The sequence below is a fragment of the Loxodonta africana genome, chromosome 10 (assembly GCF_030014295.1).
Source record: "Loxodonta africana isolate mLoxAfr1 chromosome 10, mLoxAfr1.hap2, whole genome shotgun sequence".
Classification (NCBI taxonomy): Eukaryota; Metazoa; Chordata; class Mammalia; order Proboscidea; family Elephantidae; genus Loxodonta; species Loxodonta africana.
This window is the reverse complement of record NC_087351.1, coordinates 96,355,762-96,373,208: the sequence shown is the minus strand read 5'-3', so window position 1 is coordinate 96,373,208 and position 17,447 is coordinate 96,355,762.

The following is a 17,447-nucleotide window of genomic DNA, read 5'->3' as shown; positions in this document are numbered from 1 at the left end:
AATGGGTAACATATCCATACAGGTTCATCCACTGAATATTTTAGTTTTAATATATTGACTTGAGCAAATTGGAATGCAGTTACTATCTTTTACGTCTGCTACGTTTGCTTGCCAACTGCTCCCTCCCTCCAAGAGCTATTTTCCTGTCCGTGCTATGCTTATAAATAAGGTAATTGTCTTCTAGGTTGGGTAAGAGAAAGCCTGGACTCAATGCTGGTTAACATTTTATAAGGTCAAAATAATGTAACATTTTGGTATAATCTAGAAGAATAATTCTGAAAGATGAGAGGATTAAAACCGTAGATGCTAATTTGTAATTTTCAATCCACCTCCCAAATTTACATTTCCATCCCTGGAGTGCCTATAGAATGCTCTTCTAATGGAGGGAATAAGAAATGGTGAAGTGGGCACAAGTTTGTTATGCTGTGCTATGTGGGCCAGAGCTAATAGTGTGGGATGTTACAATGGAATAAGCTTTTCACATTTCAATAGGAATAATGAGATTCCAGATGGTGGAGGGAAAAAAAAAAAAAAAAAAACAGCTTTGTAACATCAAAATAATGTGGGTAAGATTATCATAATAAGTTATAAAAAAAAAATGCCATTAAGTTAATTCTGACTTATAGAGACCCTATAGGACATAGAACTTCCCCATAGGGTTTCCTAGACAGTAATCTTTTCCAGAGCAGGCTGTCAAGTTTTTTATCCCAAGGAGCTTCTGAGGGCCTAACTGCTGATCTTTCAGTAAGAAGCTAAGCACTTAACCACTGCACCACCAGGACTTCTCAAAATAAGCCATAGAGGAGGAGAATAGTTATTTTACTTGCTCCTTATCTGCCAAAAGTGAGCTGATCATGGCATTCCTAGGAATGAAATAGATGAACAACCAACTAAGAAAAGCTCTTAAGCCTAGTGGGCAAAAATCTAACTCCAGTTCTCACGGTAAGGATCTACATCCTCTTAGAATAGGCCCATCCTACTGGGATCAGTTGACTGGAGAATTTGGTGAGATAGTTTGCCATAGGCTCAACTGAAGCAGCAGTTGAGAGACAATATTCTGTGAAATTGGTTCACAGTCCCACAGAATCCAAAATATGACAGAATGTATGGGTCAGGAAACTAAGGGATAGATATGAGAGTAGTGTCTTTTACTATTATACCAAATAACCCACTGGAAGGATTCTTCCTTCTGTCTCTATGTTTTCAGGTTTGGTGTGTTTAGAAATCATCATACACAAAGAAAGAATGCCTCTCCAGGAATTCTATTACAATTCCATTAAACTTGAGCCAATTCTACTCCTAGCACGTAGGGGTTCCTCAAGAAGCGAAAACAAATAAGAATAAAAGAAATATCTCTGAACTTGTTAGATTGAGCCCAATCACCAAGAAGAAATGGAGTGATTGCACGAAGCTATGTATTTGGAACCCAGGAAATTCACTGAGGTGCCTCTTTGTACACGCCACCCCAATTGTCCTGTTCTGAAAAAAATGGTATAAATACAATTTAATAAAAGATGACTATGCAGTCAGATAAAGGAGGAATAAATGTTTGCTTTTGATTTACTCTTGAAAGTAAAGAAAATCACTAAGTTGTAATCAGAGGGTAAGGGGAACATGGAACAGATAATTAAAAAAGGAGGCTAGGATTGTCACAGTAGGCCTTGTGACAAGTAACAGAAGTAGAGGCTATAGAAGCTAGGTTTTATATTAATTAATTATATTTTCCTTCTCCTCCCCCTTTCTTATTTGAAGAGCACTATTAGTGGCCACCTTCATGTGGAAGTTGGCATCACCTAGAATCTTCATCTGGAAAAGGATAAGAGTTAGTACTTAAAAACAAGGAGATTAGACTCTTCCAGATATTTTCCATGGCCTTGTCTCCAGGGCATTGATCTTTATAGACTATATCAATGAACTTCATTTCCAAAAGTTTGCATTTTCCCAATTAAGGCCATAACAGAAGATTGCATGGCAGAAGGAGAATGACTTGGGGATGGCTATTCCCAGGCTCCCACCTTGCACATTAAGGTTGCAGCTTTCCAATGAAGGCCACAGGTCCTGTCAAGTGGCCTTTCTCCTGCAACTATAATTATATTTCCAGTAAACTACTCTTCCACTGGCTCCTTCAGATCTAGGGGTGGTAGGTGCTTTTCTTCAGTGCAAGCCCCCTAAGATTCTTTATCACTCCTTATTGATTTCCCTTAACCCTACCTACACAGTTTTAAGTAACCTTTCATTAAACATACCTTGATGACTTTCTTTGAATGGATCACATGTTTCCTTCTAAGAACCTGACTGACTCTTCCATGTATAATGGTATGTACAACTACCACTCACATTTTCTGCCTTGTGAATGTTTATTAGCAGTCATTTAGACCACAATAGTACCTTCTGGCCTCATGGTAGATACTGGTACAACTGTCTAAAAAACAAGGAAGTTGGTATGTGCCACATTTGAATGTTGACAGCCATCTGTTTTATGAAATTTTGATCTTTTGGCTTCTGTACAGTGAGATAAGTCTTCCAAACATTTTTACTATTTCCTTTGTGTTATTGGGAAGATACAGTTACCAGCATTTGGAAATATTCAAGTACGTGTGTTGTCTTGGAGGTGAAAATAGTTTGTGATGCACTTTCTTGGCCATAGGACTGATATGTACCATGTATGTGAAGTGCCTCACAGACCATTGTACTGATATGTACCACATATGTGATGTACTTCATGGAACATGGGACTAAAATGGCATGCTTGCATTAGTCACCTCCATGATCACATCTTTATAAAATGCTCACCCCCCTGATGACATCATTTATAAAATGCTCATCTCCCTGAAAACAGTGTGTGATGCACTTCCTGGGCCACGGGACTGATATGTTGCACATCTGTGATGTACTTCATGGACCTGTATGGCCTGCTTGCAATTGGTACCCCATTTTTTCAAATAATAAAAACTACAAAGACATAATGATTCAGCATTCATTCCATTGGTGAAAAAACAAGGCATCACTCCAAAATTCCAAAAAAATGATAACAATTGATCCTTAAAAAGGAATGGATTTAGAGTCTTCTGCATAGAGCTCTGGTGGTGAAGTGATTAAGAGCTCAGGCTGCTAACCAAAAGGTCAGCAGTTTGAATCCACCAGTCAATCCTTGGAAACCCTATGGGGCAGTTCTACTCTGCCCTATAGGGTCGATGTGAGTCAAAATTGACTCAATGGCAACAGGTTTTTTGTTGTTGTTGTTTTTTGGTTACCTGGAAGTTAAACTGCCATTCGAAACAAGTACCCAGGGAAATTTCAAAGAGGCAGGTCACTAATTCCACAAACATTTATTGAATATCTCTTACTTTTTTAGGATAAAGAATTGAAAAACAAAAACAGAACATTAAGTTTTTGTTCTTTTTTTTTCGTTATGGAACTTACTTTTAAATGAAATAAAACAGACTAGAAGCAAGTAAACAATTTAGCTACGAATATTCTAGGATCATGAAGAAATTAAAACCAAGTGATATGATAAGGAACAAAGGAACCCAGCGTGGGACACTGGGGTCAGATTAGATTGGGCAGCTTCTGTAAGGAAATGACCCCCAAGGGATGAACTTATGCTAGGTGATCAAGAAACCAGCCATGAAATATTTGCATGGGATGTGCAATGATTCTGAAGCTGGAGTAAACTTGAATGTTCAATAAAGAGGAAGGAAAGTAAAGTCCACAAAACACCAGGAGGGGAAAGTGGGTAAGAAAGATTGGTTTTTGAAGGCTTATCGTCTAATGAATGGCAGGAATTGGTAAGGAGTTGAAGGTTTCTATTTATGAAGGGAATTGTTGGAGTGGGTTAAAAAGACTGTAATATTGGGTGATTATAAATTTATAAGAGATCAATTAGGCTGTTGTGAGAAAACTGATCTTTAGAGAGACTAACAGAAACAGGAAGACATTTTGGTAGGGTCTTGGAATATTTCAGGTGAGAAGAAAATGGTTACCCTAGAGCAGTGGAAGTAGAGAAAGAAGTGATGTGTTCTGGATATATTTTGTGGGTAGAGACAACACGAATTTAATTAGACATATAAAGAATGACAACACTCAAGGGTAAGCCTTAGGGTTGGGCTTGAGAAATTAATTGAAAGGTGAAGTTATTAATGGAAACAATAAATGTGAGAAGAGAAACAGAAGTGGGTAATTTGGATACCAGGTGTATATAAGTGTCCTTAGTATATTTTTTTGTTTTGATTTTTTGCTTCAATATTTCTATAGAATTTCTAATTAAGCCAGGTAAATAAATTTAAAGTCAAGGCTTTAGTCATCTAATAAATGATCCTCAATTTTCAGTTTACTAGAACATTGCCTAAAGAAATGGATTTGGTTGCAAACAGCATGATCTACTAGTAGAACCTGAAAATACAGGTGCAAAATAAAACAAATGCACCTATTTAAAATAAAATAAATTCAAGTAAAAGAATAATGACCTACTAGTATTGTTTGTCAATGGAGGCTTGCTAGTTGCTATGATGTTGAACATGTTTCAGCAGGGCTTCCAGACTAAGACCGACTAATAAGAAAGGCCTGATAATCCACATCCAAAAATCAACCATTGAAAAGCCTATGGATAAAATGATTTGATCTGCAACCTATCATGGGAATGCTGCAGGACCAAGCAGCATTTTGTTCCATTATGTATGGAGTTGCCACGAGTCAGGGATTGACTTGACTGTAGCTAACAACACAGCAACATATTTACCACTCTTCCACTGACTACTGGAAGACATACACCTAGATTATATGACCTTGGTTAAGGAATATAGCTACTCATCCAGTTACCCAAATTTGAAATGTGAGGTTATACTAGAGTCTCCTCTTTACTTAACCAACACATTGATCTCCTTGTTAATAATAAGTCATTCAAGATTTCATATTTTCTCTCCTATCATTACCCCTGCTTTCCTTTCCCTTCTGTATATAAACCATTAGCAATGTAAATCTCAAATAGATCTGTTTTCACATGTTTTTACTATCATTCCTGCTGACATATGTAAAAAATATATTAAGTGAAATAATATTGACATTTTCAATTTTCAGGTAAAGTAGTAAATTTCATTTTGTATATTTTTGAAATTTTAAATTATTTCTGTGATGAGAATTTATTTGCACATAATCATTGTAAAAAGAAAACAAAAACAAAAAAAGGTAAGGGAGAATGATGACTATACCTCTTTTCCATGAAACACACTTGGAAAAGTAAAGGAGTCTAATCCATTTTTCCATGCTGATCTAGAACATTCTTTATGAAATGTAAATCTGAGTATTTATTCTTCTACTTAAACTTTCAGTTGTTTCTAACACCAATACTGCCATCCCAGGAATAAATCAAGAGTCTTAGTTAACACAAAAGGACTCTGTCTTATGTGAGTAACTTCATTCCATGTTACTTTCCTGAACATATTTTTTTGTTAGTTCCCTCTGGGATGAGCAACTTGCTCTTGCAAAATTTGCCTTTCTTTCTTTTTTTTTTTTTTCTCCCAGTCCATGCTTCACACATGCTCTTCTGTCTGTACAGATTGTCCTTCCCCTTAGTATTCAACCTAGCTATCTTGTGCCTAACCGGAAATAGTAAAAACTTCCCTGCCTCTTCCTGGAGATTTCACCCTGCTTTGCATCTTTCTCTTCTGTGCTATCAAAACCCTTAGGACACTCTACTATAGTTGACTACCACTTGTCAATCTCATCTACTATGTCATTGATTAAGACTGTCTTATGTCTCTTTGTTCCCAAATACATTCCCTAGCACAGAAGTCATGTTTCAAAGAAAAATTGTTGATTTAAACAAGTGATTAAAATTTCCTTTTCAGATATTTTTGATTCCATATTATTTATCCTTTCCTTTTACAAAGGTTACAGGTAGATAAATTTCTACTGGGTTTAAATTTTCATTAAATATATAAAGAAATGTATAAAATCAACCCTTTCCTTTCTCTACCCTCCAGTTCTCTACCCAAAGTTGACCTAATATTTCACAACAGTCAAAATTTGTCTAATATGCTTTTCAGGAACATTTTTAAATAGCAAAATAGAACATTTCATCAAAAGAAGATAGTTTTGGCATTTTTACTTGGCTGGCAAAAAAACATGGGCATATTGCCACTAATTATGCCTTGGAGTTTCACATTGCAATAGGACATGGCTTTCTTTACCACAACAGAATAAAAATCTCCTATGAGATATATGATTGGCCTTCAGCATTTTTTGCATGGTTGGATTCACTATGTGTTTTATAGATAATTCTAAATGTATTGTGGTCTTTTGTACAGTATTGCATTTGGTGAATCTCTAGCTGTCTAAGAATATATTAGAAAATGTTTGCAGGCTGCCTTAGTACCAGCTGTTCCAGATTTTCACTGGTTTTCCAAAAATAGACCATGGAAGGTAGAAACTACTGCACCTAAACACATTTTCTTATATTTGTGAGTTGTTAAATGTATAACAAAAGCTAAACACATTTCTAAAGTCCCTAAAAGTAAAATGGGTAAAAAAAATATATACCTTAATTCATGTTTTTTTGTTTTGTTTACCTTACCAAAAGGAGCCATGATGACACAGTGGTTAAAGTGCTTGGCTGCTAATCGAAAGGTCAGCAGTTCAAACCCACCAGTCTCTCCATGGGAGAAAGATGTGGCATCCTACTTTCTTAAAGATATGTATTCCTAGAAGCCCTATAGGGAAATTCATCTGTGTCCTATAGGGTCACTGTGAGTTGGAATTATTCAATACACCGGGTTGGTTTACCTTAAAAAAAAAAATTTTTTTACCTTACCACATGTTAAATATGGATGGAGTAAAGGAAGAAACAAGAAACACAAGGAATTTTGAATTTACCTTTAATGGGACACTTCAATGCATATTTTGCTACAGAATGCCTTACTGCCAAAAATTCCACCTTTAACCAATACAAAATAAAGGAGAAAACTTTCACTAAGTATTCCTCAACAATATGAAGGAATTTGACACATTTATGTGTGAGAATCCTGCTTGTTACTGTTACTGTAATACAAAGCAAGGGGACAACTCTATTAACTGTGGTGGCTTGAAATTCTGATCTATGCTTCATCCTCTAATTAAAATCCAAGAACCCTAAAGCTGAGATATATTATGTATAGATTTACTTTAGCAATGAATTGTCCTCAGAGGATGTAAATATCATGGTGAAATTGGAGGCCTTTTTCTCCAATGTGTAAAATAGAATGAACCTTCAGAACATAGACACTCTAAACATTTCCATAGAACAGACAGAAGGGCCAAAGAGGCCAGAGAATTTTAGACAGCAGTCTGTGACTGAATTTCTTGAATTCTTACTATGTGGGGAACCAGCAAAATAACACGTATTTTTTTTTCCCTCAAACCCAAGTTAGGAAAAGGAGGTGAGCGAATGTTCTGGTAATAATGCATCGGATACACAAAAATCCTAAGAACAAAATCCATTTTAAATCAACATATTTACCAAGTCTCCTGCTAACATATACTTAGCACTTTATAGTAACAGATTTGTTTGAATAACGCTATTCAGCTAAGCCCTTAAATGGGAAGGGAAAGGAGCGTGAATCACGCACGGAGAAGGCCCTTCTAGTATTTCTATTCAACTATTATTCATTTCTAATTTAGGAACAAGAAAATAGAATTCATTGCTTAAAATAATAACCCCAATTCTCTTTTCTTGAGAATTCCCACTAGGGGCTAAACTCTGACCGTATATGGCAATACAAAAGGGAGAAGGAAAGTCAAAGAGGACTCAAGAACAAAGTCATTACTTGATAACCAAAGCAGGAGGTGTGTCTGCATGCCAGCACCTTCTTTGTACCAATTCCCTGGCATTTGTCATATTCAGCTATATTCTGTAAGATTGTAAGACCAAAAAGAGCCTGAGACATTACTGGCACGGTCATTAGTAAAATAGGTTGCATTTTTATCACTTAAAAAATAATATTTTTTAACATGTATATATATTTTCCTTATTCAGCTTCTTCAAGTACTTGAGAAGCAAGAAAGAAGCTGAAAAGAAAACAAGGGCTCTGAAAGATGAAGAAAAGACACCACAAAAGTTATAGTGCAAGGATTATAGACATCGTCTGAGGGTCTCTCAGATTCCCAATCGGAGATAATTTATTTGGACATATGAATCGGACATGTAAAGCCCATTGCAGTTAAGTTGATTTTGACACATAGTGACTCTATTAGACAGGGTAGAACTGGTTTATAGGGTTTCCAAGGCTGTGATCTTTATGAAAACAGACCACCGCATCTTTCTTCTGTGGGGTAGCAGGTGGGTTAGAACCACCAACCTTTCAGTTAGCCAAGCATTTAACCACTGCACCACCAGGACACTTTTTGAATTTTACGCATAGTAGAAATTAAATATCTATAGGATTCCATATTCATTCAATTCTTAATGGCAACTTATTTCTTGCAATGAACTTTATCATGAATATTTTAAGTCTACTATAATACCAGCACACTGTGTTATACATAGATATCATAATTTGAGTTTGTTTAGCAACTTACTTCTTCAAAAACTCTTTCATCTACATTATCTTATTTAACTTGCACAACTCAGTAAGTTAGGTAACGTCATTGCCATTTTGTAGATTAAGGTTGTGTATTAGTTTTCTGGGGTTGCTGTAATGAACTACCACAAAAGAGATGGCTTAAAGCACAGAAATATATTATCTCACAGTTCTGGAATCCAGGACACTGGAATCAGGGTATTGGCAAAGTGGATTACTCCTGAAGACACTGAGAGGAAGTGTTCCATGCCTCTTTCCTAGCTGAATGTGTCTTCTGCAAAACTTGGCGTTCCTTGTCTTGCACCTCTGTCTGTCTCCATCATCACATAGCTGTTCTTCTTCTATTTCTTCATTTTTTTTTTTCTCTTCTTTTAAAAGGACAGGAATCATACAGGACTAGGACCCACACTACTCTAGTATGACTTCATGTTAACCTTCAAAAAACCTATTTCCAAATAAGGTCACATTCACAGATACGGGGATTAGGGTTTTGACATACCTTTTGTGGAGGCATGATTCAATCACTAACAGAGTCTGAGAGTGAGAAATATTAGCTTACCTGACTGTAGTTGTTAAGTTCCAAAGTGTGGTATAAATTGTTTCAATTGTGAAGCTCATACACTTTCCCATGTGTTACTCATCAAGAATGATTATGGGCTGAACAAAAAGTGCTTTTCATTTTATTTCATTTTTTTAAATTTAAAAAGCTTACATTTATAGAACTAGAAATTGAAGACATAAAAATAGTGAACATATAGTTTCTCCACTCAAAAGAAGGTATAATCAGGGCTTTATGGGATCCATCTTATCATTCTACTGGTTCCTCTCCCCTTGGATATCTACCAGGCTACCATACTAAGGTTTTTTGTACCAATTCCCTGGCATTTGTCATATTCAGCTATATTCTCTAAGATTGTAAGACCAAAGAGAGCCTGAGACATTACTGGCACTCTCCAAAGATAAATCTGGATTTAAATTTAAATGATAAATATAACAAAGAACTGATTTATACATAAGGTAAAAAGAAAAGAAGAAGAAAAAAAAAAAAAGCAAGTACCCTGATGGAACATCCTATAAGGTTCCAAAAAGTGTCACTGAAATAGAGAAAAAGTTGAACTCCTTGAGGATAGAAACTTTATCTTGCTTACCAAGCTATCAACAGTTCAAAGGAGAGTGTCTGATAAGAGCTGATTTCTCATAAATATATCTAAATATATGGATGATGATTAAGGAATTGTTTGATGACTTCGGGAAAAAGATATAACCCTTTTTTGCATATTCTAATAAATCATTGTAGCTGAGTCAATTTCAAATCATGGTGACCCATGGTACTGAGTAGAACTGCTCCGTAGGGTTTTCTTGGCTATAATCTTATGGCTATAATCTAATGGAAGCATATTGCCAGGCCATTCTTCTGTGGTGCCATCAGGTGAGTTTGAACTGCCAACCTTTAGGTTAGTAGTCAAGTGCAAACCGCTTGCTTTTCCCAGGCACCCACCTATTCTAATAGCTGTTTTTTATTAGGATCTCAGAAATGAAAAGCTAATTTCACAACTGAAAGTAGAATACTATTGGACCCTAGGTACCATGTGAAAATCCTCAGACTGAAGTTGATATCAAAAGTTCATTGGAGAATCCATGAAACATTTCATAACATGGAGAAATCTGGACGACATTATGCTGAGTGAAATTAAAAAAAATTTAGTCAGTTGCAAAAGGACAAATACTGTATAAGAGCACTATTATAAGAACTAAAGAAATAGTTTAAACAGAGAAGAAAATATTCTTTGATGGTTAAGAGAGGGGGGAGGGAGGGAGGGTGGGTGGGAGAAGGCTTTTCACTAATTAGATAGTAGAAAAGTTTTATTTTTGGTGAAGGAAAAGACAACACACAATACAGGAGAGGTCAACACAACTGGACTAAACCAAAACAAAGAAGTTTCCTGAATAAACTGAATGCTTCAAGGGCCAGCATAGCAGGGGCAGGGGTTTTGGGACCATGGTTTCAGGGGACATCTAAGTCAATTGGCATAATAAATCTATTAAGAAAAAATTCTGCATCCCACTTTGGAGAGTGGTGTCTGGGGTCTTAAATGCTAGCAAGTGGCCATCTAACATGCATCAAATGGTCTCAACCACATGGAGCAAGGAAGAATGAAGAACACCAGAGACACGAGGTAGGTATGAGCCTATGAGACAGAAAGGACCACATAAACCAGACTACACCAGTCTGAGGCCAGAAGAACTAGATGGTGCCCAGCCACAACAGATGACTGCCCTGACAGGGAACACGACAGAGAACCCCTGAGGGAGCAGGAGAGCAGCGGGATGCAGACCCCAAATTCTCATAAAAAGACCAGACTTAATGGTTAGAATGGGACTAGAAGGACCCCAGAGGCCATGGTCCCCAGGCTTTCTGTTAGCCCAAGACAAGAACCATTCCCAAAGTCAGCTCTTCAGACAGGGCATGGACTGGAATATGGGATGGAATATGATACTGGTGAAGAACAAGCTTTTTGGATCAAGTAGACACATGAGACTATGTTGGTATCTCCTGTCTGGAGGGGAGATGAAAGGGTAGAGGGGGCAAGAAGGTGCCCAAATGGACACAACGAGAGAAAGTGGAGGGAAGGAGTGTGCTGTCTCATGAGGGGGAGAGCAATTAGGAGTGTATAGCAACGTGTATATAAATTTTTGTATGAGAGACTGACTTGATTTGTAAACTTTCACTTAAAGCACAATAAAAATGAATTTTAAAAAAAGTTCATTGGAGTGTGTTTGATATCTGTATCTCCAACCCAGGCCTCACTTTCCTTGCTGTCAAGCTATATGACAAGATGCAAACTGAACACGTGGTTTTTGTATCTACCCTAGAGCCTCCAGGAATTTTTGTTTCGTATCTGTTTTTTCAGTTTTTGCTTCTGCCGGAGGGCAGAATATAGTCATGTGCAGTCAGAAATCAAGTCAACCACAATTATTAGAAAGTAACATTTTTTTTTAAGTATGTAATTCTAGAAGGTACGGAACCAAAAGGGGAGAACTCAAGATTCTGTGTATAAACTATTCTCAAATCTCTGGCTGAAGCCTGAAGCATACAAGCATCAGGTAGATGGCCAACGGCCACACTAAAGACACAGGGACTAAATGGAACTAGCTCCTGCCCAAGTGGTCGGGTTTACAAATTTAGTCAAACTATGTTAATTGCCCACCACAAGAAGAATAACCAAAGTTCAGGAGGAATAATACAGAATCCAGTTTCCACAATACAGCAGTCACAGTTCCAGAATATAATCCAAAATTATTCAGTTTAGGAAGGACTTGAAAATGTGACCTATTCTCAAAGAAAAAGAAAACAAAAATCAACAGAGAACAATGCCAAAATGACCCAGGTTTTGAAAATTATAGACTAGGACTATAAAGCAGCTATTATAACTACGTTTAGTAAGAAAAGAGGAACAAACTCACAGTGAAGGAAAAGATACCAAAAAAACAAAACCAAACCCAGTGCCGTCGAGTCAATTCTGACTCATAGAGACCATCTCAAAAAAGAAGTAGAAAAGCTGAAAATATACAACTGGAGATTTTAGAATGGAAAAATACAGGTTCTGACATAAAAAAAAAATACACAGAACGGCCTTGACAGAAGAATAGTAAGGACTTTCAAAAGAGACAGTAAGCAAATAGATAAATGGGAGATAACAATCTGAAGAGGAGAAAGGAAAAAAATGGGAAAAAAAATATGAACAGAGCATCAGGGACCTGTAGGATAACCAAAAATATAAAACTCTTTCATATGCGTGATTGGAACCCCTAAGTGAGAGGATAAAACTATAGAACACTTGTTCTAAGTTATACCTGTTATGGGAAATCAAAAAGCATAGGAGCAATTATTTTTTCCCCCTCAAGAGTCTAGGGAAACAACATTCTATCAAATGCCCCATACTAGTATGTTGCATAGTGAATTGCTGATTCTCTACCAACAGGAAATAACATGGTTATACATCCTAATAATTTTTCACTCTTCATTATACTTGACCGTTACTGAATTTGATGCTGTTGATCAAGCTCTCTTTCTTGAAACTACATACACATGGTTTTCCTACTCTCTACTTTATTGCTCTTTTTCCTTCGTGCATTCTTCTTTCTCTATTTCTTATTTTCTCACATTTCAGTCAATTACTCCCAGCTACTCCCAAATATATATATTATTTTAAGGGCCATCGCCTGAACTTCAAACCACTGTATTCAAGTGTCTGGTGGACACCTCCACAATGATATTCCATATGGCCTCAACCCAACTTGTCAAACACTGAACTTATACCTAACTTTTCCCTACCAACCATCCGCATTCGCTTAATAAGTTGGTGGCACCATAAACCACTCAGTATTCCAAAACATGGGAGCGTTTTATAAGGCCTCCTTCACCCCAACATTGAAAGAATTAATAATTGCTGTTAATTGTACCTCTAAAATATAATTGGGTTATGTCCGCTTCTCACCATTTAATTGTTCATCATCTGTCACTGAAGATTTGCCCTTCCTACATCAAACTCGTCCTTTTTTTGTGTATTATCTACTTATGAAAAACACACAGACACACATAGGCACACACACACACACACGTAGCTCATGAGCATATGTATCTATGTGTGTGTGTGCGTATATACACATAAAAAAAAAAAAAAATACGCATGATTATTTCATTCCTTTATTTAAATCTTTCACTGGCTCCATGGCGTAGAGAATGTAATTCTGCTCATAGTAGTAAGTTGTGTCTAGGTAAATATATGTAGAATAAATGACGATTAAATAAATAGGCCAAAATTAACAATTAATGCTAACCCTCAACACTTTCAAAATCTTTGCAAGACCTAATCATAGGTTCATGGATTTGAATTAGATCATTTATCCATTATGAAATGTTTATTGAGTCCCTGATGTCTGTCACACATACTCTCTCAGACACTAGGGAGACACAAATGGGCAAGACGAAGTATATACTCTTGTGATTTTTACATTTTTTATATAACCAAATCAAAGATTAATTAATGTCAAAGTGGTGATACAATATTTAAAGATATAAAATCAGCCAGTGGGAAGTAAGAAATTGAGGTTACTTTAACTAGAATGATCAAAAAAAAGTGTCCAAAGAGAAGACATTTGATTTGATATCTAAATGGTGAGAAGGATCCAGCCTTAATAAACGGGATTGTATTTTTTTTTGTTTTTAAAGCAGAGGGGCAAGGAACTGCAGACCCATCAGTGAGAATGATCCTAGAACATTTGAAGGACAGAGAGAGGGAACGTGTAGCTAGGTTTAAGTGTATGAGGAAAGAGCGGGAGGGATGAGATCTGTGAAGTCAGGAGACATCCAGATCATGGAGAGTATTTCAGGTCAAGGTAAACCAGATAGTAAAAGATTAGCCAGGCTAGCCCCCACCTCCAGGAGGTAACATATTATTATGCTTCCTCTGCAAAGTAGGTGTTCTTTCTCAATTGTTTTCTTCATTATACACCTGTAATTTTAAATTAAATAGAAAGAAAAGCAAACCCAATAGATTTATAAGTGCTCCTGTATAGTTCCCAAGAAGGAACAATTTAGGAAACATTCTTAATATTCTCTTATATTTTATTCTTTATTTTTTTCCCTCTCATTACATTTTCATTTTCCTCCCTTATTAAGAACACTCGATTTTCCACTGTAAACCCCAGCTTTTAGCTAAGGATATAGAATTCATTTCAACCAAACTGCAAATAAAGGATTGATAACTACTTAAATTGCTTCCAATCCTAAAGTATATGTGTTTTAATAATAACACAAAAATATCAACTGAAAGTATTCTTACTGGTTGTAAATCATATATGTTTCCTAACTGAAGGTAATCCTCTCCTGGAGGTTTGGACTAGCCCCAGACACGAACATTAAGGTACCTATGGCAATAGAGGACATAGCTGATATGAGCATTAAGGTAATCCGTGATATCATAGGTGATGATGGATATGAACATTAAAGTAATCATGTATTAGAAGAAAACATTCTTTTGTGGTTATGAGACGGGGGGAGGGAGGGAGGGTGGGAGAGGGGCATTCACTAATTAGATAGTAGATAGGAACTACTTTAGGTGAAGGGAAAGACAGCACACAATACAGGGGAGGTCAGCACAATTGGACTAAACCAAAAGCAAAGAAGTTTCCTGAGTAAACTGAATGCTTCTAAGGCCAGTGTAGCAGGGGCAGGGGTCTGGGGACCATGATTTCAGGGGACATCTAAGTCAATTGGCATAATAAAATCTATTAAGAAAACATTCTGCATCCCACTTTGAAGAGTGGCGTCTGGGGTCTTAAATGTTAGCAAGCTGCCATCTAAGATGCATCAATTGGTCTCAACCCACCTGGATCAAAGGAGAATGAAGAACACTAAGGACACAAGCCATTAGGAGCCCAAGAGACAGGAAGGGCCACATGAACCAGAGACTACATCATCCTGAGACCAGAAGAACTAGATGGTGCCCGGCTATAACCGATGACTGTCCTGACAGGGAACACAACAGAGAACCCGTGAGGGAGCAGAAGAGCAGTGGGATGCAGACCCCAACTTCTCATAAGACCAGACTTAATGGTCTGACTGAGGCTGGAAGGGCCCTGGTGGTCATGGCCCCCAGACCTTCTGTTGGCCCAGGACAGGAACCATTCCTGAAGCCAACTCTTTAGACACGGATTGGACTGGGCAGTGAGTTGGAGAGGGATGCTGGTGAGGAGTGACCTTCTTAGATCAGGTGGACACTTGAGATTATGTTAGCATCTCCTGCCTGGAGGGGAGATGAGAGGGTGGAGACGGTTAGAACCTGGCGGAATGGGCACGAAAAGAGAGAGTGGAGGGAGAGAGTGGGTTGTCTCATTAGGGGGAGAGTAATTGGGAGTGTGTAGCAAGGTGTATATGGGTTTTTGTGTGAGAGACTGACATGATTTGTAAACTTTCACTTAAAGCACAATAAAAATTATATAAAAAAGTAATCATGTATCTCTGACAATAGTCATGTATATATTTTGCTTAAGGTCTTCTGTACATTTTAGTAACAGATCATTAGATCCAAAGCATAGCTGTTGTTTGATGTATATCAGACAATGTTCCACTGCTATTCATAAAGTTTTCACTGGACAATCTTTTTCAGAAGTGGACCACCTTCTTCCTAGTTTGTTTAAATCTGGAAGTGCCACTGAAATCTGTCCACCATGGGTGACCTTGCTGGTATTTGAAATACTGGTGGCATAGCTTTCAGCATCATCACAGCAGTATACAAGCCACCACAGTACAACAAACTGACAGACTAGTGGTGGGTATATATATACATATGGAGCCCTGGTGGCATATTAGTTAAGGGCTTGGCTGTTAAGCAAAAGGTCAGCAGTTCAAATTCGCCAGCAGCTCCTTGGAAAACCTATGTGCTAGTTCTACTCTGTCCTATAGGGTCACTATGTCATATACATATACATATACATATACATATACATATACATATACATATACATATACATATACATATACATATACATATACATATACATATACATATACATATACATATACATATACATATACATATACATATACATATACATATACATATACATGTATATATATATATTATGTATGTATATATTTAGTAACACATTCTAGAGCTGCATTAAACAGGCACCAGAGCTGTCTCAAGGAATCAAGCTTTTAGTTTTTCAGACAAGAGTGCAAATATAGGGATTTGGTTGAGCACCTAAATTTGGCCATAACCTCTGAATCTTTTTATATAGAAAATTTAACACTTTGGCCCCGGCAGATCTTATTTGATATAACTTGGCATCTTACCAAAAGTCATCTTATGCTGGAAAGAGTTACTTGAGTAAATTACTGGGGAACTTTGAGATTTGTGAGTAAGAGCTTGTTTATGTGTGTGCTTAATTCAAGCCATGGTCATTAAGATTATATATCACACAATCCAGTGTTATTGAGATGCATATGCTGCTGAGTCCAGATGTCCTTAGTAATTTGCTGAACAGTCTCTAACTCAGCATTTTAGAGATTTCCTGCTAAGAACACTGTTCTCCTTCATATAACACCCTTCTCCCACTTCTCCTTTTATTTGAAACTCTATGAATAAAGTAAATGGAGGGAAAAAGAATCACCAAATCTCAGCCTAACACAATTAGGACTTAACTGATTTACATGTTCGTTATTCAGTCTATAGCTTCCAAAATATGTCTATGACCACACCCCAAAGTTCTGCCTGGAATGCAATATGATAAGAAAATCTACTGTAAAATACCCAATAACTAGAAAAGGATGGAAAATAAATACTACCTAAAGTGGTTATATTTCACAAAGACATTCGTATGGAACTCTTTCAAATGTAAAACAGCTCCTTTTTAGACTTGATTACTCCTTCTGAGTGCTAGTAATCATCGGAATAGCGGCTATTGCTTCCTAATAATGACCATTGCAGGTCTCTTGTTCAACCCTTCTATTCTCAAACGCAATGTTCAGAATATCAAAGTTAACTGTTTCATGAATAATTCAAAATGATTAGTTCCTGAATTGCCATTTCTGGTCCAGGGGTGGGTTACCATGAAACCAGTTCAGGGAGTAGCTCATCCGTATAGAATGTCTGAAAAGAAGCCAAGATTCTCAGTTTGCTTCTTTTTTCTAGCAATGACATTGTGAAGAGAAAGATCCTAGTTGCAGAGTAGATGGATTTTCCTATAGAGAAAAGCTTTCGACCACTAACTGCATAAAGCAATGCACGTGGATTTTTACATAAACAATCCCACTGCTAGATACTCAGGCTTTCTTTCCCAGAATTCCTCCCTAGGCAAGGCTCCTTGGCACTGTCTTTGTATGGCCAT